Source organism: Vicugna pacos, chromosome 27, assembly GCF_048564905.1.
Source record: "Vicugna pacos chromosome 27, VicPac4, whole genome shotgun sequence".
In the NCBI taxonomy this organism is placed as follows: Eukaryota; Metazoa; Chordata; class Mammalia; order Artiodactyla; family Camelidae; genus Vicugna; species Vicugna pacos.
The window spans coordinates 5,286,232-5,308,478 of NC_133013.1; the positions used below are offsets into that span (position 1 = coordinate 5,286,232).

Sequence of the window (22,247 nt, forward strand, 5' to 3'; positions counted from 1 at the left end):
GAGGGGAGGCCAGTGGAGGACCAGGTGGAAATGACATCTGGCAGAGCAACATCCTGAGGTCCTGTCCCGGGTGGATGGGAAGGAGAGCAGAGGACCATCCCTTGGAGGGAGCTGGACAAGGCAATGGGGGAGCAGCCCTGAGGTTTGGAAGGGACAGGTTTCTCGGGAGATTCTAATTCAGAGAGTAGGTGGGACCAGAGTATGTCCTATAAACCGTAAAAGGGCCCCATGGTCCTTAAAAAACTAAAAATAGACTTACCAAATGATCCAGCAGTCCCACTCCTGGGCATATATCCAGAGGGAACTCTAATTCGAAAAGATACATGTACCCCAATGTTCACAGCAGCAGTATTTACAATAGCCAAGACATGGAAACAACCTAAATGTCCATTGACAGATGACTGGATAAAGAAGATGTGGTGTATTTATACAATGGAATACTACTCAGCCATAAAAAAGAATGAAGCAATGCCATTTGCGGCAACATGGATGGTCCTGGAGGTCATCATACTAAGTGAAGTAAGCCAGAAAGAGAAAGACAAATGTAATATCACTTATATGTGGAATCTGAAAAAATGACACAAATGAACTTATTTACAAAACAGAAAAAGACTCACAGAAATAGAAAACAAACTTATGGTTACCAGGGGGGGAAAGAGGGTGGGAAGGATAAGTTAGCAGTTTGGGATTAGCAAACTATTATATAAAGTAGATGAACAACAAGGTCCCACTGCATAGCACAGGGAGCTCTATTCAATATCTTGTTAATAGCCTCTAAGGAAAAAGAATCTGAAAAAGAATGTATATGTATGACTGAATCACTATGCTGTACACCAGAAATTAACACAACATTGTAAATCAACTATACTTAAAAAAAAATCTTGCTACAAGCTAAACAAAAAGGATGGGGCTGTGGGACCTGTGCTTTTTAGGGCTGTGTCCCAGGGCCTCTCCCCAACAGGCTTTGGGGGAAGTGCAGGGGTGTGCGGGGAGAGGGGCACCTCCCCCATCCTGGGCACCACCCTACTCTCCCTTTCACTTTCAAGTCTTTGTGCAATTCTATTCCAAGGAAGTGCTGCCCCTGAAAGGGTCTGGGAGCCCCTGCAGAGCTGAGGAGAGAAGGGTGGGCGAAGGCCAGGACAGTACCAGGACTTTACTAGATGGGCTTCATTCACTTCACTTCATGCAGGATGGAGGTGTGTGTCTCCTGCCTGTGTGTGATACTCTGCTCTGTCTGGCCTGGTCAGGGCAGCATCCATCTCACCCGCCAGTAAGACACTGAGCTGTCAACCACTGCGGAGCCACGTCAGTGCCCCAGGCGTGCCTCTTCCGTCAGGCACCTTGGAGGATCCCCTGGTGGGTGTAGTTTCCAGGGCTTTCTGCCGGGCCTGGCCTTGCAGGGCGGGCACGCGCTGCATGTTACCTGCAGGAGGACATTACTCTCAGGTGGTCACTGTGGAGGGCACTTGAGTGACTCATTGCAGCTGCAGAAGTGGCCTGAGAACAGGGTGACAGGCCTCAGAGGTCTTTCAAGATGTGATGAAAACTCCATGATCAGCCATGGGTGCAGCAGCATTTATGGAAAAGACCCAGAGTCTGTGCTTCTGATGGAGCCTGGGCAGTCGAGAACAGGACGGCTTAAGGCAGCATGCCAGCCTCCCCCAGTGTCCTCTGGAGGACCAGCGCAGTAGTGGTCCCCAGCCTCCCTGGGTGGCCTGGTCACTGAGCTCAGAAAGGGGGAGTCAGTGGTGTATCCAGTGAGGAATCTGAGCCTTCAGTGTCTTATGGGCAATAAAGAACAAGCTTAAAACATATGATTTTCAAGAAATATTTTGTGAATGGGGAAGACATAAAAGGAAAATGACATTTCGCAAAGGACTTTTTTTTTTTTACCAGTTCTACTTAAGGATTTTGAAGTAATTTTAAAATCTGATGTGGAAGGATATTTTTGTCCCTGAGCCCTAAGCAGAGAGGCACAGAGGCAGGCGTTTCTGGTCTGCAAATTCGAAAATGCCAGTCCTGATGGATCTGGGGTTTGCTGCTCCGGGACCCGGTGACTTGGGCCACTCTGAGCCTCTGTCTTCTTCTCTAGAATATGATTATTATTGGTTGTGGGTATCAGTGCCTTTTAGCTGTTACTCTTTTCACTGGCCTTGAAGTGCCCTGCTCAAGTAAAGTCCTACCCACAAAAGTAAACAGGCCCCCCCATAAATCCTCCTGCCCTCCATTAGCCAAAAGGGCACCTAGAGGCCCCACAGGTTTCTGGGGATCCCTGTCACTCCTCGACATTTCAGAACCTGACAGCCCAGCTGTGTTTGCACCAAGCCCCAGTCGGGGTTCAATTCAGGATGGAAAGGTTTTGACCTGAAAGAGTCCATGTTGTTTTTTTGTATCACAGCAGTGGTGACTGCCTTCCAAAGACCAAGTCAAAAAACAAAAACAAAAAACAAAACAAAATACTATGACTTCATTTCTTTTTCTTTCTTATAAAATAAGTCAGTCCATTAAAAACGATGTGAGATGTTAATGTGCCTCAAGCCTGCTTATTCCCACAGATCAAATGTGCTCCAGCAGGACTGAATTTTAATAACGTCAGATTTACTTGATGGTTACTTCTTATGTGCATATTGGCAGAATTAAGTAGAGTGCGAGGCTGAGCACTACCATACTTTTTGTGATTTCATGTAACAGCCGTAGACAAGTGGAAGGCAACTACCCTGTTGTGACCTGGAGGCTATAATGACACTACAGTAATCTTACCTTTATGTGATCTGTAGACACATACGTGTAAATGCCAAATCTATGCTGTCTGGCTGGTTGTTTCATAGATACATACCACGTAGAGCATATATATTATTATATTCATTATCATATTCTAATATAAACATGAATAATGTATTATTTCATTCTATTTTTACATATTTCTATAAAGAGCCATCAGTCACACGGCATAAGTTCAGGATTTAAAACCATCTCCTGATTTCTCTTGGCTTTTCATCATGGACTGAAAGCAACCAATAGTAAACCTCATATTCCTGTGTACACACACACACACACACACACACGCAACACAATTTAGCCCCAGAAAATTTTAGTATCCACAAAGTAAATGATGTTTCCTCTAATTTGTTTGATTAAAAAAAATAGTTTGTAAGGGGAGAGTATAGCTCAGTGGTAGAACACATGCTTAGCATGCCTGGGGTCCTGGGTTCAATCCCCAGTACCTCCATTAAAAATTATTAATAATAATAATAATAATAATAATAATAATAATAATAAATCATTTAAAAATAACTGTAAAAATTATATAAAAATGAAATTTTAAAAAATATTTTAAAATGTTAGTGTTGTTTCAAAAATGCCATCTTATGTACGTTGAGAAAGTGTCTTATGTAGCCGTGGTGACGTGTCCCTGCATGTACCAGGAAGGCAGTAGTGTGGAACCAGGCCCGGGGGCTGTCCTGATGGGCCCCGCCTGGAGTGCTGGGCTCCCAGAAGGGCTGGGTTTTCCCAGGAGCCTGGAGCTGGGGCAGGGACAGTGTGTCAGGCCATCTTGCAGGCCTGGCCCCTGGAGCGGAGAGGGGCGCCTGTCTCTGCTGAGAATAGGGCTTGTCCTCACACTCGGCCTCCCTGTCACCTGCAGCTCCGGCGGCCTGGCCCCGTCTTGCCTGCCTACCACATGGGGACCGCTCCAGCCATTGTTCCCTGGGAAAGCTGATTGCACAGTGGAGTTTCCGGCCGTATCTGCTTTCCAGAACACTTTCTGGAAACCTGATTCCGTTCTTTTTAACAATGGGCTAATGGAGTGGGTGTGTGTGTGTTTTCATTTGATGGTGGTTGTTTCCTGTTCTCTGGCTCAGCGTTGGGAGCCCTGAGGGTGCACCACAGGCACCTGTGGAGGGGCCTGAGGCTGCCTGTGCACCTGGGGGTGGTGGGGCTCCCGTTGGCCCGCAGGGAGGGTGGGGTATCGGAGGACATCGGGGGGCCCCTGTCAGCAGGACTCAGCAAAGGGCTCAGCTAACCACTTGCCAGGGATCTTAGAACAAATCAATCAATCAATCAATTAATTAATTAAAAAAAAAAACACAACAGCCCTGGGCCTGGTTTCTCTCCGCTGTGAACCAGGCGTAGCGTGACCTCCCCAGTTTCTTGCTCTAAAGGGCAGGAGGAGCTTGAAGTTCCGACAGCAGGAGGCTTCTGTGACCTGGAGGGCCCTGTGCATGGGGCAGCAGGACTCAGCCCCTGACTCAGCTCTGTGCAGCCAGAATGTGGGATCTCAGGGAGGCCCGGGGTGAGCCCAAGCTACCACCAGGGGTGACTGGGACCAGCTGTGGGGGCTGTGGGGTCACCTGGCTGCTCTGTCCCTGCTGTCCCCACTGTGACTCTAAACACACTGGGACCCAATGGCCCCACAGGGCCCTGGAGAAGATGGGAGCCTAAGGCCTGGCATCCTTGATCTGCCCCAGCATGGGGTATGTTGGGGGTGAGACCCTGGGCCACCAAGACCCTCTCCTCAGCCCGATCAAGGTATGCTAGGGTAGCTGAGCCTCAGGTGCAACCGTGTAGGGCTCAAGGGGCTTTTTGTCTTGAAACAGACTGTGCTGAGCCACAGCATGAGCCCACATTAGTTCCAGGCCCCATCTGCTCGTGTTCAGGGCATACCCAACCCTTACCTGCCCCACCTGCCCTCAGACACCAAGGCACAGCTGACCAAAGGCGGAGCTGCTTCAAGGAATAGCTGTCTGGCAGTCTAGCCAGCCTAGCCAGCCAGCCTTCCACCCAGCCCCAGGGCGTAGGACACACCGATGAACAAAACACACAAGTGTCTGCCACCTGGTGAGCCCACCTGGTGAGCTGTGTGAAACAGTGACTGTGGGAGCAGCAGGATGGGACAGACAGGGCAATCTCGGAAGGCTTCCTTAGGGAAGTGCCTGCTACTTTCAAGTCCGAAGGATGAGTAGGTGCTAAAGAGATGAGAAAAGAGCACTGGGACAGCGGGAGCAGTCTGCAGAGGCCTGGAGGCTGGAGTGGAGGGTGTGGCTGGTGCGTCTACATGGGGCAAGTCTGGGTGTTCAAGGCAGGAGCTGATGAGGAATGTTGATGGTTTTGTGAGGTCCTGCAAAGAGCAAGGTCGCCTTTAAGAAGGGTCCTCAGCTTGCTATGATTGGAAAGCTGCCTGGCTTTGGGAGGGAGTAAAGTGGGCCTGGCCCCAGGCTGTCATCCTGATGAGAGGCAGTGCTTGGCTCAGAGATTGAATTAGGGTCTGTTCCTTCCTCCTCCCCCTTGAATGTCCATCTCCATCCCTCAGGTCCTTCCAGCTCTTCTAGAAGGCTCCTGAGATCTTAGCTGGTGTGTCCCTAGATCTCGGTCCTCTGAACACATGGACATGCCATGTCTCCCGGTGAGCTCCTTGAAGGAGGTGCCCATGCAGCTGAACTGCCCGAACCCATTCCCCCAAGCACATGGTAGATGTGTAGTAGGATCAATGGGTGGATGGTAGACAGGTGAGTGGGTGGATAGATGGATGGATGAATGAGTGGGCTGGTGAGTGGATGGATGGGTGGGTAGATGGGTGGATGGATGAGTGGATGGATGGATGAGTGAGTGGGTGATGAGTGGAAGGATGGATGACTGAGTGGGTAGATGGGCAGATGGATGGATGAGTGAGTGGGTGGTTGGGTGGGTGGATGCATAGAGGTTCTGTGGGGAACAGGGAGGACACTGGATCAGTCAGACCTGGATCTGAGTCACTTTTATACCACTTCCTGTCTGTTTTCCTATTGGGCAAATTATTCAATGACTCTCAGTCTCAGATTTTTTTAATCTGTAAAATGAGGACTAACCATATCTGCCTCTGAGTGTTGTGAGGCTCATGTGAGAAAGAGCCTGGCAGTGTGCTGTGAAGTTGCATGTGAGTGCAAACAGGAGTGCAAACGGGTCTTGTTGCTGTGCTCAGCAGACCCTGAGAGTCCTGCTAGGTAGCAGAAGGCCCCTCCCCAAGACACTCAGCACCAAGAAGAGGCCAGGCCCCTGGGGGTGGGGGTGCTCCCCGAAGCTCCCATCTGGTCATGAGCACTCATGGGAGGACCTCTGTGTTCACGTGCAGGAGGAACCTCCAATGCACATTGCAGCCCTTAGGTCATGAATAACCATCTGGCCACAAAAGGGGCATGTGCTTCTAATATCAGAGCCGGATTTCTGCCCAGGGAACAGCCTCCTACCAGCCTACTCACTCCCTGCAGTTTCTGATGTAATAAACACCCTCCTGGCTTCTGCATCTAAGGTGTGGTTTCTGTGATTAGACTGGAACACGGGTGCCAGGGTTGACCTGAAGGAAGGCTTGGATGCATGTGGGGAGATCCTTGACTTGGTGGCCCTCTGCCCGTATCTTCAGTCCACTGGCCTCCTTAGGCCTGTGACCCCTTGGCTGAAGGGAAGCCCCACATTCCAAGTCAAATAGCAGCAAAACATTGGGAGAGACTGAGTGAGAGCTGGGAGGGCCTGGACCGCGGCCCCAAGCCCACCGCTCAGGAGCGGGTGAAGGAGCACCTCACTTCTGTGTCTGGTAGTGTGTCCTCATCTACCAATGGAGAAGGGAAGTATAGCCCTGGGACTGCCATCTGGATCTTAAGAGACAGATTGTGCCAGTCACTGGCATGGGCCCTGGATGGTCACCCGGCAGGCAGCGGCCGACTCACCTTTGGTCTCCATCATCACATGCCCCCATCGATGAGCTCTGACCCCTTCACTGCCTACACCCAACACCAGCCCAAACACACCAGCTTTTGCATCTCCCTGAACTGACGCAGTGCTCTGTAAAGACAGGGCCTGCTGTCCATGATGAGGCACGTGTGGCCGGGACCTGCCGGGGAGGACACGGGAAATGAACAGGAATCCCAGGCCACTGTTTTACCAGAAATACCAGACGTCATCCAGTCCAAAACTGCATGTTTCAGAGTTCCTCATCCTCTACCCCGGTCCTCCCTTGCTCCAAATCTCTGCGGAGGATAGCCAGCCCACCTCCCCCAGGTCAGCTCTCTGGCAGGAACCCATGGGAGTGTCCAAGCTGGGTGTTATGTTCTGAGCAAACAGAGTGAAACCACCATAGTGCTCGAGACTCTAATCAGCCTTCGTTCAGATGAGCGTCTGGTAGAATGAAAACCTTGGGCATCTTGTGATGACCCGCTGGCTGGGAGAGAACCACCGCAGGGAGATGCTCCATAGAAAGATCCATGCGTCCCCATTCGGGAGCCCACAGTGAACTGCGCCCCCCCGTGTTGCCCCTCACCCTCGGACTAGAAGGAGGGGCGACATGAATTTGTCTAGATTTCCCTTAGTCCCCAGGTACTGTTTTCATAGATAGTCTCACTTTCAATATTAAAAAACATAATGACATGGGGAGGGTAGAGCTCAGGGGTAGAGCACCTGCTTAGCATGCGCAAGGTCCTGGGTTCAATCCCCAGCAACTCCATTAAAAATATAAATAGACAAACAAATAAAAACCTAATTACCCACCTTCAAAAATAGTGAAAATAACTAGGCTGTTATAATTGAAAAGATTCGAAACAGCCGTATTTTTTTGTTTTCATTTTAACCGTGTTTTTGTCTTCACTTTTACAGATCTTTATTCGCTATCAGAGCAATGACTAACCTCTGGGGAGAAAAGAAATTACCTGTTATTTCACTTAACCTAAATACATTGACTTTTATTTTTAAATTAAATATGTAGGAAATGAATTCATCTGTCTCGGTTGCCTATAAACCCTAGGAGAAACAATTACATTTTATTTATTTGCGGGTTAAGATGGTCTCTCTTCTCATGAAATGTTCACTCACGAAGCCAGAGGAGGCTCTCTCCCAGTGCCCCACGGAGGAGGCAGCCGAGACAGCGGGCTCGGGGTGGGGAGGCTGTTGAAATGATTTCCTGACATCCTTCACTCGGATGTAAGTTCCATGAAGGCAGGATGTCTTTTTGGGGTTTTGTTCACTGCTCTATCCCCAAGCCTTTAGAACAATGCCAGCTAGCACTTAGTAGGTGTTTAATAAATCCTTGTGGAATAAGTGAATCAATCATTTATCAATTTATAGTCTTCTCCCATCTCCTCATTGTGTACCAATAACATGGGAAGTGACCACTTTATATTGGAATATGTGTATATTACATTGTTTTCTGCGTGGTGAGATAACGTTATTAAATAGTCTTTTTAGAGATCTAGCTGTCAGTGTCAAGTTACTTTGCCAGAAATTAAGGCATACCACAAATCTATAGTGATTAAAAATTGTGGTCCTGGGACAAGGACAGACAAATGGACCCTTAGCACAGAATAGGGAGCTCTGAAACAGACTTGCCTGTAATGAGAGCTTAATCTCTGTTAAGGTGGAGCCACAGATCAATAGGGAAAGTTTCTATATAGAAATTTTCCATACAGGGAAGATTTCAATAGAGAGAAAAATAAAACTGGATTCGTACCAAGCACAACATACAGAGGTTCAAAAAAATAGAGACGTAAATGTGAAAGGTAAAATTACAAAGTTAATTGAAGAAAGTTTAGGTGTAGGAAGGACTTCTTAAATAAACCTCAAGAGCACAAATTATGAGACCAAAAAAAAGAATCTGATCCCATTGAAATTAAGAATTTCTGTTCAGTGAAGGCTACGTTGGATAGCAGCCTCAGTCAGGTGACATTTGGTGGGTAAATCCCAGCAATATCAAGTAACAATACGCAGGGGGCTTTTCCAGAAAAATGGGCACAGCATCTGATCAGGCATTTTACAGACCAGAAAAGTCGCAGGGTTACAAAGCAAACGAAAAGATGCTCCATTCTTTTTTTTTTTTTTAATGGAAGTACTGGGGATCGAACCCAGGACCTCCTGCATGCTGAGCATGCGCTCTGCCAGGGAGCTATTACCTTTCCCCGCCTCAAATCGCTTTTAATCAGAGAAGCGTGCTGTCCTTCCTGCTCCATCTTTCAGTTTCAGAGAGTTCACGTCAGTCATTGCCTGGCAGTATTTTTTATTTCCAAAATTCACGTTCTGTGCCGGAAACATTTACGGTGTTGACCCTTGGGTGGGGATGACTTTCAGACACCTTGGGGACAGTGGCGTCTCTCAGGGAACCCGACAGCAGGTGAGGAAATGGAAGTGTTCTCATTTATTTGGACTTGAGGATGAATGTGATTCTGATTACAGATAAAACTCCCAGCAGATTCTCCTAGTTTCTATCCAGCAGGAGGAGAGACGTGGCTTGGAGATGTTCAGTGTTGTTTACAGCGAACACCGGTAGATGTTCTGTGTAACCATTACTCAGTGTCTAATGGGTGCATTAAAAGTCTCGCAATTTTGAAATTTATTTCCAGCATCTTCAAGACTGTAATGATGCCAGAAATCTATCTGGGTGTAAGATACGGTAACAGCTATCTGACAACAGCCAGAGTTTGGAGTTTGTGTTCCTGGATTTAGTTGTTGTATGACCTTGGAAAATTCACTGAACCTCCTTGAGCATCAATCTGTTCATGTGTAAAATGTGCGTGAAAAAGAAACCTTGACTGTTGAGATGGAGCAGGAGATAATATGACCAAGATCTGTGTGAACTGCAAAGGGCCCCTGCACACGTTGGCTCTATGCTTGTGGGTGACTTTGGGGTTCTCAGCACCTGTGTTCTAAGGATGCCTTTCCCTTCAGCTCTCATTGGCACATGTGTGTAGAAACAGCCCTGCCCCCTGCACCCTGATACCACTACTCTAGTTGACTGGCGGGTGCCTTACCCGCGCCGGGGCCAACACAGTCCCAGCTGTGGGCTGTGGCTGACCAACCCAAGGAGGGTCCCTGCAGGGCACAGTGTTCTTTCCTGGTCCCCATGATCATGTGGTGGTGCACCTTCTTTGGAACAGGGTCCAGACAGCCCCACAGCCACACCTCTCTGCATGTCACTGATCTGTATGCCATGATTTCCCACCTATGAGGTCTGATCAGTCCTCCTTGGGTTTGTCCACCAGAGAAGCATCTCTAGAGCCAAATATCGATGTTTAAGCATAAAACGACATTTTCCCTCCTCCTTGAGGTCATCATTCTTTTAGAGAACAGCATGCCTCACACACGTAATGAGATGGGATGAGGAGGGAGGCTGGACCATCTCTGATACCACTGCAGGGTCCCAGGTCAGAGCTCTGGCAATCCTGTGGCTCTGAGCCACATAGCTGCCCACTCCGAGCTCCTGACAGGGATCTCTTCCAGACCTCCCCATCCCAGAGAAAGCTGGCTCTACCTTCTTGCTAAAAACTGTCATTCTCAGACCCACTCTGACTCTTCTTCCTTGGGGACAGTCTCTAAGCCACCCAGGTGGCTATGAGATGAGATGTTAGAGAAAGCAACAGGGCACAGTCCACAGCAATGCACTCACACCAGCATCACCTGTCACCTGCCTCACAAGTGCCATCCACAGCTCACCACTGCACCCAGAGCCGAGGCGACACCCCCCAGTCTCACAACAAAATCCCTTCCACTCGCTCACCCACCCTCTGTCTGGAGAACGCACGCAAGAGGAGTTTCTTGTAACAAGATACCCTGTCCAAATTCCAGACCTCTTTGCCCTAAGTGCCCAGGCAAGTTTAGAAAGAAGTATTGTTGGGGAATAGAGGACTTGCTGAACTAGATAAAAACATTTGTTTTAAATAGTAATAGTAGGTAGCGGGTGGGTGTATCTCAGTGGCAGAGCACATGCTTAGTTAGCATGCATGAGGTCCTGGGTTCAATGCCCAGTCCCTCCATTAAAAACAAAAAACAAACAGAAAAGCTGCCAGAGACCAAGACCATGGCTTGGAAAAATAAATTACTGATAAAAATGAAATAATTCTAAGCCTTCCAATCTGGGAGGGAAAAAAAGCAGACTATATGAAAATTAGAGCAGTTTTCTATTTTACACCAGAAATTGATACATCGTAAACTGACTGTACTTCAATAAAAAATAAAATTAAGAAAATAATAATAGTAGCTAATATTTACTGAATGCTTATTTTATACCTAGCTCTATTTTGTGTGGCCTGCAAGGTGTATCATTTAATCTTCTGATTTGCCTTTTAGGAAGGGGCTCCATGCCCCATTTTATAGGTGAGGAAACAGGCACAGTACAATGATGCTGTTAGTTCGAAGTCACACAGCTAGAATGTGGCTTAAATAGGACTGGCTTTGGAGGTGGGGAGGGTATAGCTCAGTGGTAGAGTGTGTTCCTAGTATTCACAAAGTCCTGGGCTCAATCCCCAGTCCCTCCATTAAAAATAAATAAATAAAAACCTAATTACTTCCTCCCTCCAAAAATAAAAAAATTAAAAAACTGTGAAATTATTTTTAAAAAAAGCTCAAAAAAGAAAAAAAAAGGAAGAGTATAGCTCAGTGGTAGAAGGCGTGCTTAGCATGCATGAGGTCGTGGGTTCAATCCCCAGTGCCTCCATTATAATTAGTAAATAAATGAACCTAATTACTTCCCCCTCAAAAAGAAAAAAAATTAAATAGGGGCTATCAATATATATGTAAAGTAGGAGCTAGTCTGAATATTAAGTACCTACATGTACATTATTAGAAGTGGAGAAAACAACAGGAAATCTCATGGGGCCAGCTAAATTGATGTCTAAATTGCTTTTTTATTTTTTTATTTTAATTATTTTCTTATTTTTTAATTGAAGTATAGTCAATTTATAATGTTTGTGTTCTTTGGACCAAGAGATTTTTACTCTAAGTGAAGGAAGCCAGAAAGAGAAAGAAAAATACCATATAATATCACTCATATGTGAAATCTAAAAAAAAAAGAAAATGACACAAATCAACTTATTTACAAAACAGAAACAGTCTCACACACATAGAAAACAAACTTATGGTTACCAGGGGGAAGCGGGTGGGGAGGGATAAATCGGGAGTTTGGGATTTGCAGATACTCACTACTGTGTATAAAATAGATAAACAACATGGTTGCTCTATTTTTAAGTGAATCCACGTAGCAGAGGGGCAGATAATGCAGAGTCTTTTAATTACAGCTGCAGTGACCTGCCTGCTTCTTCCACTGTCATTATTTAATCGAGCCAGTCTGTCTCTTTCCCATCTGACAATGGGACTCTCCCTGAAGGAGGGGTAGATCACGGCATGTTATGTGCTCCGTCCCAGGCCTCTGGGCTGCACTCGGAGTACATCAGAGGCCTTTCCTGAAAGTGGGCAGGCATGTGACTCCCCGTCTCTGGCAGGTTCCCTTAGTAACTCTCTTGCAGGGTTGGCAGGAACCTTGGAGAACATGAATCCCAAACTCCCTTTGACCGGAAGACAGACCTGGAGTGGCCAGGCCCTTCTCACTTGTGTCACTGTGCTGTAGTCCCTCCCCTCCCCTGCCCCCGCCCTCTGCGTCCGTCTCACTCACTCACGTGGGCCTCCACTGTGTCTAGGAAGAGGGCTCTGGTGACCAGAGATTGACAGTGACAATCCAGTTTCATGTTCAGAAAGTTTCACCAGGCCCCAACATGGGTGCTGAAAAAGATGTGACAGTATGTGTACGTTGTTTCAGACCCAGACAGACATCTGTCTCAACACACAGGGTCAGGGCCAGGAACAGATTTCTTCTCTCCCTGCTTCTTAATGGTAAGTGATGGGATGCAGAAACCACACATTTTTTTTTTCCTGTGTGACAAGTGCTATTCATATGAAGTGATTTGCTTTATTGCACCCATGAGATTATTCTAATACTAGGTTTGCTTCCCAGGCAGCCTCTCAGAATGTGGATCAAATGCATAGGTTGTCCTGCTGCCTTGGAGGGGAAGTTTAAATCAGTGAAGCAGACTTTGCATGTTGCAGCAATGCCCTGTGACAACCCCTGATGGGAGTTTCAATTCCGAGATCCCGGCCAGGTTTGGGTTCAAGGTCACAGGTCCCCAAAAGAAAGAGACATAGAACCTCTGGGGGATGAAGCTCTGGCCTCTGGGCTCAGCTGTGCCTGTGGCTCCAGAAGGCACAGTGTTAGACCTCGGCAGTGAATGTGAGGGAGATTTACAAAGGGAGGACAGACTTACTTTCAAAATGACTCAGACTTCCCTGTGGAAATGAACTGTTTAGATGTAATCAAAGTTCTTAAGGAGGGAAGGTATAGCTCAGTGGTAGAGTGTGTGCTTAGCTTAGTTCAATCCCCAGTCCCTCTGTTAAAAAATAAATAAATAAACCTAGTTACCTTCCGCCCCAAAAAAGATAAACAGTCAGTTGCAAAAGAAAAAAATTGAATTTTCTTTTTATTCTCACCATGGAAAATATTACAAAATTGCTGTCAAATGAAGCAATCTGAGAATATTCAGTCAAGAAATTTAGAAGAAAAAAGTATCAAAGGTGTATGTCTGGCAGTTAATTAACAAAAATATTGTGTTATTTTTCTGGATTATTTTTACGTCTGTGGTGTTTTTCAGCTTTTTAAAATTTATCATTTCTTGGGATTTCTTTTTTAGTCTAAACAAATGTCCTCTTGCACATCTAAAAAACAGTTCCTAAAATATATATTTTTAAAATTTTTCACCAAGTAGATTTTACCCGTTTGATACAGCTTTTTTCCCAAGTGTCCCTGTCCGTGTCTTATGGTGCTGAAATGTTGCCTTTTTACTGCAAAAACTCATGTCCACGGTAATCTACATTTCAAAGGTCATTTTTAAAATTACGAGACTGAATAGTGAAGTCTGGGGGATGGAGTGGGGAGGGAAAGGGCAGGGAAAGAAAGGAGCACGCCACTCCCACATTTATGTGTGTGGGACATACGTACGTACATCTTGTTTCTTTGTTTTTTCAAAGAACTTGTTTCCTCTTCCCGTCACGACCCCCCACTCCCCGCCCACTGCGGAGAGGGGTCCTCCTGGGGTGAGGGGTAGACCCAGCGTCCGGCTGCCTCCTAGCAGGTGGAACGCTGCCCCTTGGTTGGGGGTGCACTGTGTGTGGTTCTGTTGCACTTTCAACTGGAATATGCACATATTTTGTCAGGTGGAAGAAATGTTGCCCTTTGGTCCCATTTTTCTTTCTTTTTGAAATATCATTTGCAGCAAGCGGCTTTGGTATTCCTGGTCCTTCCCATCACCCTGGAGAGTCTGTGAACAGAACTCCTGGAGCTCCGCCCAGGATCCTTAGCAGACAGGGCCCAGACTGTCCCCCAGCTCCTGTGGTGTAGAACTCGGACCACAGCCCTTCTCTCTCTGCACATTCTTGGGCTGCTGTCTTTAGACTTAATATCAAATCCTTCTGCTGTTTCCATGGTGCCGATGGCTCAGCCAGGTCCATCCCTCCAGTCCAGGCCACAGACTGGGGAGGGCTTTCTTGTCTCTTTCTCCTGCCCCCTTCCCTTCTTGCTTCTCACTCCTACCTGCTTCACCCTCCTTTGTCCATCCCTCTTCTCACCTCCCTCTGCTGGCAGAGCCCTGGTTCTGAACCCTGCAGCATCCTCTGACCAGGCTCCTGCCTTTGCCTTCTTTGCATAGTGTGGTGCTCTGTACACAGAGTGGCCCAGAGCCCATCTGCTTAACCCCTTTAGGCAGAGCTCATCCCCCAACCTGCCCTCCAGCCCGCGTACTCCAGGGCCCACTGTGAGGTCTTGCTCAGTGTGCATCTGGGGTGGAGGTCCCTGCCTGGCTGTCTACTGACCCCAGCCTGGTGGCACTAGGGCACTCACCCTGGAACCCGGTTTCCAGGCACGGTCTCCACGTGTGCTGCCCTGCCCTGTGCAGTGCTCCCAGCCCGGCCTCCTGCATGGAGGGCAGGTTAGGGGGCCTCCCTCCAACACCTGGCCATGCTGGCTGCCAACTTGAGCCCAGACACTGACAACCCTGCAGTGCCTCCAGGGTCCACAAGAGTATCCTGATACCCCAGTAGGCAGGGGTCACGTTTAATCTGGTTCAGCCTTAACCTTTTGAGTCACCTTGAACCCATGGGAATACCAGCCAGTGGGAGGATGCATAGACTGTGGTGAGAACTTAGACCACAACATCTCTCTCTGTGTGCACATTCTTGGGCTGCTGTCCTTAGGCTGAGTGTCTGCTCCTTCTGTCACTTCCATGGTGCTGATGACTCAGCCAGGGGACATCTCAGTGTCCCCCGCAAATTCATACACTGAAAACCTACCCTGCAGTAGTATAGTATTACGGGGGGGGGTTTAGGAAATAAAGTAGGTCATGTGGGTGGAGCCCTCATGAATGGGGTTAGTGCCCTTACAAAAGGGACCCCAGGAAAGCTCCCTCCCCACTTCCATCATGTGAAGACCCAGAGAGAAGCCACAGTCCATGAACCAGGGAGCTCTCGCCAGACACCAGATCTGACAGCACCTTGACCTTGGACTTCCCAGCCTCCAGAACAGTGAGAAGTGAATGGCTGCTGTTTCTAAGCCACCCAGTTGATAGTGTTGTTACAACAGCCCAGATGGACTGAGACAAGGGGTCAGGTGGCTTTATAACAAGATGCTTCATTTCACGAAAGGGTTCGTGGCAGGAACCTATTAAGCAGCAAGCTTCCCCAGTATACACGTAAAGCCCAATTTCATTTGCTAGAAAATTAAATGATCGCTTTTAAGGACAGTGGGATAGTAAGGGCTCAGCTCTGGGATCGCACGTCCTCTGAAGGACTCTTCAGTGCCCGCAGACCTCGGCAGACACATCGCTTTGCAAAGCTATTCGGTCCATAAGGGATGCAATGCTTTTTTCCCCTCGGTGGTCCTAGGTTTTATGGGTGTTTGAGTTTAATCTGGTTGTCATTTTGGTAGAGCAAGGCAGGTCTCCACTGACAATGGCACTCCCACTGTCCTCACCCCATGTGGCGGGAGGACATCCACGCTCGAGAATAGGGAACGTTCTGTACTTCGACAAGAGACTTTTCCTACATTCCAGCAAGGATCAGTCTCTAAAGGTCTTCCCCTTTCTTGGCCAATTTCTCCCTGTGAGGTTGAACCAGATTTTATCTGAAGGTCCCTCCGTTGGATTCCTGCTTCTCCAGATCGGATGGGCTGTGACTGCGGAGTTCTGGCACTGACCTCCCAGAGTCAGCCCAGACCTCACAAGTTCAGAGCGTGGCCCCAAGCATCCTGCCTCACTTCCGGCACCCAGCACAAATTCCACAGTCCCCAGGCCACCTGGACTTCTGACCAACTGCCGCAAATTACAGTTTCATTATAAAGGTACAGATCAGGACTAGCCAAAGAATGGGACACACAAGGTGGGATCTGGAAGCCTCCTGGTCCTCTCCCTGTGGAGTCAGGGCATCGAACCCACCTGGTACAGATGTGATCACCTACCAGGGAGCTTGCCCAAGCCATGGGGTTCAGGGTTTTTATTGGGGTTTCATGATGGAAGCAGGATTGGTTGAATCACTGGCCATGTGGAACTCAGTCTGCAGCCCCAGTTCCCTCCCTGGATATTGGGAGGTTCGGCTGATAACACTTGGCTCAAAGCCCCAACCCTCTAATCACTAATCACATGGCTGGTCCTTGTGGCCTGCCAGCCCCTATCCCGAGTCATCTCATTAGCATAAATGTAGGTGTGACCTAAGGGACCCCCATGCCTGACAAAGGCACTCCTGTCACTCAGGAAATCCCACGGATTTGTAGGCTACCTCTCAGGAACCAGGTACAAAGACCAGAAAGTTTTTTTTACCACACAACAAGTTCATTAGAAGTTAGCAAATATGCTGCGGTTACTGGTTTAGATTCTACAATCAGACTGGAAGATTTGAAACCCAGTTTCATACCAGCTGTGTGACCTTGGGCAAGTCACTGAACCTTTCAGAACCTCACCTTCCTCATCTGTAAAATGGGGATGATGATACTTCACTTACCTCATAGGATGGTAGAGGCAATGAAATAAAATAATGTGTGTTAAGTGTTTTTAACAGTTTTTCACAAATAATACACCTTCAATTGTTACTTGTCACTCTGTTTATAAAGAAATGCCATCAGGGTCATAAAATATTATCTAGACACAAAACCTAACTTTAAAATGTTGATTTTCTTAAGCTGTGGCTTTATACATCAAAAATCAATTGATGATTTATCCCTAGTCAGCAAAGTTCAAGTGAGTCAAAATGATATTAAATGCGTGATATACTTCCCTACCTTGAAAGTATTCATTTGTCTGTCCACTGAAGTTTTACTGGACCTGCTCCTCACTGGCAGCTGTGACCAGAGGTGGGGCCGTTGCTGTGGGCAGTCTTGCCCCTGCCCTCAGGAGAACCTTCTCAGCCCCAGGACAGAACTAAGCCATAGGAATGTCTTAGTTCTGGCTGTTATAACAAAGTGCCATCAACTGGGTGGCTTACAACAACAGAAATCTATTTCTCACGGTTCTGGAGGCTGGAAGCTCAAGATCAGGATCCAGCAGGGTCAGGTTCTGGTGAGGGCTCTCTTCCTGGGTTGCAGACGGCCATCTTCGCATATCCTCACGTGATGGAAGGGACAGGGGAGCTCCCTGGGGTCTCTTATACAGTCACTAACCCCACTCAAAGCCCCCACCTCCTGGTACCATCCCATCGGGGGTAGGATTTCAGTATATGAATTTGAGGGGGACATAAGCACCCAGACCATAATAAGGAGCGAGGGACTGTGGGGAACAGAGGTAGCTGGTCATTCATCCTTGTTCCTGGATGCTGTCTCTGCCCATCAGCAAGGTCAGTGGATCCCTGACATCAGCTCAAGGCATGTGGTTCCGGGCAACCCCCTGGGGCCTGGAATCCATTCAGTAGAGCCTAGCCAGCCTATTTTTTAATGACATAGAATGAAAAATTGATGTACCTTAAAGGGTATCTAGGGTAATTTGGGGTTCATACGTAAATGCCCTGGCCCTGATGTAAAATGCATGTCTTTCAGTTGTGTGAACTGAAAAGTGTGAAAAGCACTGAGCTCCAAGGCGAATGGCTGCCACTTCTCACCAGGTGGCTGTGGAGCCTCGGGGGAAGGACAGGGCTCTGAGAGGGCCTCGGGTCCTGAGCCGAGGGGGCGGGAGGCCAGCACTGCTCACAGCCTGGTGCTCTCCCAGAAGCTCAGAAGGCCGGCTCGTGTGGCCAGAGCCAGCCTCAGCTAGGTGGCCGGGGCAGCCCTACCCGTGGGAGCAGCTGGGGCGTCAGGGTCTCCAGACACACAGCTGGCTCCCAGACCCCCAACCCCCAGACTCTGACAGCCACCGGCCAGGAGGCCCGGGTTGGGGTTTCAGGGGCTCGGGTGTCCTCCCCACTGGCCTGGACACCAGTGCCTAGGAGCTGCCAGCCATCGGCGGGGAAGGGGAGCAGAGTGAGAGCTGTGTGTCTGCAGGGGCATGGTTCCAGCACATTCCAGAGCCATGAGAGAGAGGGAGAGACAGAGAGAGAGAGAGAGAGAGAGAGATCTGGTGTGTGCCTCTCTGTGTACGTACAGGCGTGCATTTGATCTTTAAATTTCCAAACCTGCCCAGTTTGCCGGGACACTTATCCCATGTGAAGTCTGCATCCTGTGGGTGATGTTGATGAAAATAATCCATAAACAATCAATAGGAAGAAGAGAAAAGAGTTTTATTTGAGCCAAATGGAGGACCAGCCCAGAAGCCCGCTTCCCAGATGGCTCTGAGAAACTGCTTGGGAGAGGCAGGGTTCTAGCCCAGTTTTATGTCTTGTCAGAACAGAGAACATTAAACAAGTCAGGGATACATTTCTTCAAGGTTGTAAAAAACAAAACAGCCCAGCACGTGCACGTCCAGTACATACAGTATGGCCCTGGCCCCTGGGACAGGAGTCATCATCCAAGGAGGACCAGCACTGGTGTCCCTGGAAGACGGGCATTTAATCTTTATTTTTAACATGGACATCCTTTACTTCTGGTCAGTGTGCCCTTTTCTTTAATATTGAAAGCAGGTGTACAATGCATGTTTGATAAGCCACAAACAGGCCATGCAGTGAGCATCAAATTCAAGTTAACTCATGTATAAGCCAGAATGACTTCTCTGTATCCTAAGATGTGAAAATTGCTTTTATTGGTGACTTTACCCCTAAAGTTCTACGCTGCACTCAGCCCTTCTGCAGCACTCCCTACCAAGCCCGAGGGGTTAGGAAGAAGGTTCATGGCCACCCACCCACACTCCTTGGAGGTGCTGTCGGGAAGAAGCTGGAGCCACGCCAGGCGGGTGCAGGCTGGAGCTCCGAGGCGGTGCATGTCTGTGAGCACTCAGGTGTGCATCTTCCCTGGAATAATCTTCCATTGATTTTTTTAAAATTTGTCTTTACCTCAGGTATGAATTGTGTGACTTCCAGACTGCAATTAAGCTTTTCCTTCACTGCAGCTGGAATCAGACAACTCAACTGCGGAATCAAGGCACTCTCAGGGGTGCGGTTTGGGTTTCTAAGACCCAGACATCCTTGTTCAGCCCCAGCTTCAGCTAGTTCTGATACTGACCTCTGGAGGGACACACTGACGTTCTTCTCTTTCTCGCTCCCTGTCCCTAGCACATTGCCCATTTCTAAGCAAGTCTTTGTCTCCCTGCCCTAAAAGCCCACTCATTAGGATGGAGTTTTTTTAAAAAAAATAGTGTATTCTCTGCAAAAGATTGTTACCAAGTCCAAACTCATTCTGCCCACTGCACAGCAGGCCAATAAATCAGGAGAGGAGATACTGGGACAAAGAATAATGACTTTTTTTGGAAAGCCAGCAGACCGAGAAGATGGGGGAATAATGTCCTGGAAAACCATCCTCCCCAAATCAGAATTCAGGCTTCTTTTATACTAAAAAAAAAAAAAGGGAGGAAGTGTGCTTGGTTGTTGCAAACTTCTTGGTGTCGTAATTCTTTGTTCTTGGAATCCTTTGTTCTTGCAGCTGTCCACGTGGATCAGTTCATGGTGTCCCTGTAAACCTCCAACAAAACAAACTTTATTTTCTATTCTGCAATTTGTTATCTTGATATGTATGGAAAACTATTAATATCCTTAAAGATCAGGGCCTTGAGAACAGGCTCTCCTGTGTATTTCAGGCTACAGGCAACATTCTTTTACAAAAGGTGCAGAGCCGGCAAGACTAAGCACGGGAAACAGGGCACAGGGTTAGAGCTAAAGGAACAGATCTAATATGGAGTCAGATTTGTTCTTTTCTGTTACAAGATCACATTTCGTTGCTTTAAAAAAAAATCCATTTTCAAATAAAAGTTCCCCCTCCCAGATATCTGCACAGCTAACCCCTCATCTTCTCCAAGCATTTGCACACTTTTGTCACCTTCTCAGTGAGGCTGTTTGATTTTACACCCTCCTCTCCCATGCCACCCCCTCCTCCCGAGCACCCCAGATCCTCTGTTTTATTCACAGCAATTACAGACTCATATCGCTTGTTTAATGGACTTACTATTTTTTATAACAAACTCATAATCTCTTCTTCAGTTGACATTTTTGATACCAATTGTTCGTTCTTTGTCTGTCTCACCTACTGGAATGTAACACCCCCAGGGCAGGGATTTTTGTCCGTTCATTCATGTGCCCTCAGCACCTAAAATAATTCCTGTTACATGATTATTTGTAGAATGAATGAAATAACAGGATCTTTGTTATTTTCTTTTTTTTATTGAAGTCTAGTCAGTTTACAGTGCTGTCAATTTCTGGTGTACAGCATCATGTTTCAGTCATATATATACATATATATATATATTCCTTTTCATATTCTTTTTCATTATAGGTGACTACAAGATATTGAACACTGTTCCCTGTGCTATACAGAAGCAACTTGTTGTTTAACTGTTTTATATATAGTAGTTAGTGTCTGCAAATCTTGAACTCCCAGTTTTTCCCTTCCCACGCCCTTTATCCCCTGGTGATCATAAGTTTGTTTTCTATGTCTGTGAGTCTGTTTCTGTTTTGTGAGTAAGTTCATTTGTGTCATTTTTTTTTTTTAGATTCCACGTATGAATGATGTCTTATGGAATTTTTTTTAATCTTTCTGGCTTACTTCACTTAGAATAACGACTTCCAGGTGCACAGAATCTTTGTTGTTTTAACGAATCCACCTTGTTGATCTTAAAAAATGCGCATGTGTCCGTATATTTTGGCATTTTATTTCTTCAGCAGCTGAGTCTTTAAGTAAATATGGGTGATGATTAATGTCATCAAATGCTCCAGAACTTTGAAATTGCTCAGTGTTGAGAGGGGAGGGTGTGTGTGTGTGTGTGTGTGTGTGTGTGTGTGTGTGTGTGTGTGTGTACAATCCCCTAAACTGATACAGATAGTAAAGAGAGCAACCTAGAATTCAAACTAGATTGGGTGGAGAAGGTGCTGCTACACTGGGCTTCGAGCTCTGTCAGATAACATATCCCTCATCATCTTAGCAAACTGCCGACAGGTTAATATTTTATATAAATAAAACTCCATCTTCAGTTTCCTGCCCTCTGTAACACTGAGCAGAATATCTGCCAAATAAGAGTTGTTCATTCAGTGTTTGTGGAATTATGTATATTCATATATATGTAATTATAATAGCCAGATGATATCAACATTGATCAAGAAAATCAGCTAAAAATCGAAAATATACAGGAAAAACACCGCTTTCAACATTGTTCATGTTGAAACAAGTGCTTAAATCACATTACTTGATAGCATTTAGAGACTTCTTGATTACGTTGCAAATTAACAAATAAAAGTGGTTGTCCCTATTAACCATAGTTAGAATTTAGCATAGCACATCTTTATGTGTTTGAGCTTAGAAAGTACATTGCAGGAGCCATTTTAACTTTATACATATATGATGTAAATACGGAATAAGTTTTTCTTTTGAAGACTTTATTATATGCTCTTATTTTAAAAGTATATATCAGTGTTCCCCAACTTTGCCACATATCAGAATCACCCAGGAACCCTTAAAAAGTACTGCTGTCTGGCTTTCGGCCCCAGCCGTTACGATATGATGGGCATAGAATTTAATCTGTATATTGGGGTTTTTCTTTTTCTTTTTTAATTGAGGTATAGTTGATTTCCAATGTTGTGCTATAATAGGATTTTTAAAAGTTACCCAGATGATCCTGATACAGGAAAATGGTGCACAAAGAGGTTGGCCATGTCCCAGGTCTCGGATGAGTCCCTCGGTTGAGCTCCATTTAGTGAGGTTCCTTGGCTTCACATGAGAAGGAATTCAAGAGTGAGCCATAGATGAGTAAAAGTAGATTTATTCAGAGAGACGTGCACTCCATAGGCAGAGTGTGGGCCATTGGGAAAGGCGAGGGAGTGGGAGGCCATAAGGCATGCGGGTAGGTGTTTGGTTTAAA

General features: G+C 46.8%; 1 protein-coding gene across 1 annotated transcript in view; it reads left to right on the top strand.

Annotated features, from left to right (window-relative positions):
* Positions 1 to 22,247, top strand: part of OTUD7A (OTU deubiquitinase 7A) — a 208,576-nt gene that overhangs the window by 57,334 nt on the left and 128,995 nt on the right. The window lies entirely within an intron of this gene.